At 35.9% G+C, this 2,537-nt stretch overlaps 1 long non-coding RNA gene across 1 annotated transcript in view; it reads left to right on the plus strand.

Moving 5' to 3' along the window:
• The window catches only part of LOC109839632, an 8,912-nt gene extending 6,810 nt beyond the window's left edge, over window positions 1–2,102 (plus strand). Inside the window, exon 3 of the long non-coding RNA XR_002246675.1 lies at window positions 1,860–2,102. This is a non-coding gene — a long non-coding RNA (uncharacterized LOC109839632). The remainder of the gene's footprint in view (window positions 1–1,859) is intronic.

Raw genomic sequence — 2,537 nt, forward strand, 5'->3', positions numbered from 1 at the left:
ATATATATATATATAAATTTTCTGTGTTCCAAACCCTAGCAACCCCTCTCCTCTCTCAAACCCTAGCCCTAAACTTGAGTTTTCGGGAGAGTTTCATGAGGCGAAAAGCGAGGAGAAGGCGAGATTTGCGGCGTTTGGCATCGAGGGGTCATTTGCTGATTGTTTCAGGGGGTTGTGCACATGATAAGGTAAGATTATCTGCATCCAAACCCTTCCCTTAATAAAGATTAGACTTTTAATGGTTAAAGTGATGTTTTTTGTGGTAAAGTTTAACCCGACATGATAAAGTTTAGATTTTTGATGATAATTCTTTAAACCATGTTAGATATATAATAATTCCTTGCTGTTTATGATAGAAATATGATCATGATCATTAGGGTTATTCATAATTTTTTTTTAATTTATTAATCATGATTAAACCATGTTTAAATCATAATTTGGCAATTAAATAATATTTTATGTTGATTAGAGATGCTTAAAACCCTAGATTTAGGATAAAACAAGATTTGAAAATGTGGAAAAACAATTGTTACATCGGTTTCAAGTTTCATACAAGTATATTTATGTTAATTTTGTCGATAACTAGGGTTCTTGTAAAGAATTTGATTATTTAGGTTGTTAAACTTGATTAAGTTAAATCAAGTTTAAGTAAATCATGAGATATTTTTCTGATATGTAGAAATAAAGTTTTCATCTTGTCATATGATTTACAAATGAAAAAATTCATGTTTTTGATGAGTTAAAATTTCTGCAAGTTCAAAACCCGAAAACCTATTATGATTCTGCGCGGTCGACCGCGGTGGACGCGGAGGTCGACCGCTGGGCATCGTTTTTGTACAGGAAGCTCTCTGTTTCTGCTTGGTCGACCGCGGTGAACGCGGCGGTCGACCGTTAGGTGATATTTTGTGCAATATCTTTCTGCTCATTTCACGGTTGAACGCGGTGGTCGCGGCGATCGACCGCTGGACTTGTTTGTGCATGTGCATGTTGTTTACATGCGTTTGTGTGACCGACGAGTTGTCTGAGTTATCTGTTATTTTAATACACTGTAAATTGTGTGTTCTACACATGAGTTGATTATAAACATGAGTTTAGGATTCACTCACCGAGGCACGAGTGTGTATAGTATATATGCATTTTACTTACATCATTTATTTGTATTACGCTCATCATATGCAGTCCTCGTGTTGGACATTTATCTATTACGACCCATGTGTTGGACCTTAATCATTTGCAGTCCATGTGTTAGGCATTTACCTATTACGGCCTATGTGTTGGACCTTAATCATATGCAGTTCTCGTGTTGGACATTTACCTATTGCGGCCCATGTGTTAGGCCATAATTATATGCCGTCCTCGTGTTGGACATTTATCTATTGTAGTTCATGTGTTGGACATTCATCATATATAGTCCATGTGTTTGACACTTATTCGAATTGTCTTATCTAATATGTAGTAGGTGAAATCCATGTGTTGGACACGTATCTGATATCTGTCAGGACACATTTGATATGGTTTGAGATGGAGTTGTCTTTTCTTTTGCTCCATGTAGTAGCTTTTGGATTTGGTATTTAGCTATTCACAATTTGAGCTAACGGGATATTCGACATACCTATGCTCGTGTTGTGGATTTCTAAATATCAACATCTATTTAATTCAGAGTAGATGATTGCTTATATGTATATATTAACAAGTATTTTTCTTATATACGGGGAAAATGATCTAGGTAGGCTATGCTTAATAGATAGAGCCTCCACTTCATTTAGTAGCCCTTTCCCGGGGGCGGATGAAGGTAATCTTGCTAGCGCTCTGACGTTCTTATTGTTGTCCTTTTTCTTTTATTTTATTTTAACTTTTAGGTGGCTCAGAGCATCGGAGGATCGCAGGATGACGGAGTTATTGCATAGTCGCCGAATCACATGAGTTACTAGTAGAGACTCCACAGTAGAGTTATTTTCATTCGGACATTAAAGTTTTTTTTCACATTTTGTAAAGGCTATGAGCCTTAGTTACATTTTCAGTTGTTTCATATCGAGACATATTTATTTATTTCGGATGTCGGATGTATTCCAGACTGTTCACTGAGACATGATTTATTTATGAGATACTCCTTTCTATGTCACGTCTGTTGTAGTTATTTTCTTTCTTTTACCTGTTTTGTACCTACACTTTACTTTGATTCCACTAGAGGATATTACTGTGATTGGTAAAACTTATTGCACAGTGTGGGTGCATGGCAGGTTTGACATCTCTGGGTTCATCTTGGACTGCAGCTATGTGTAAAAATAGGGGCGTCGCAGCTGGTATCAGAGCTCTAGTTCCAGTATCCTTAGGATCATCCTGTGTCGAGTCGTGGAGCTAGAATAGAGTTTCTTAGGATTCATGTATAGAGTTCGCTTGAAATTTCTAGAATGAGTGAGGACGTTAAATACGTATATTCAAAAAAAAATTATGAATTTTTTTATGAAAACTATTTTACTTTGATTGAAAAGTAATTGCCTAAATACATATTGTGATACGTTATGTATATATATAAT

The sequence above is a fragment of the Asparagus officinalis genome, chromosome 4 (genome assembly GCF_001876935.1).
Source record: "Asparagus officinalis chromosome 4, Aspof.V1, whole genome shotgun sequence".
NCBI classification, from domain to species: domain Eukaryota; kingdom Viridiplantae; phylum Streptophyta; class Magnoliopsida; order Asparagales; family Asparagaceae; genus Asparagus; species Asparagus officinalis.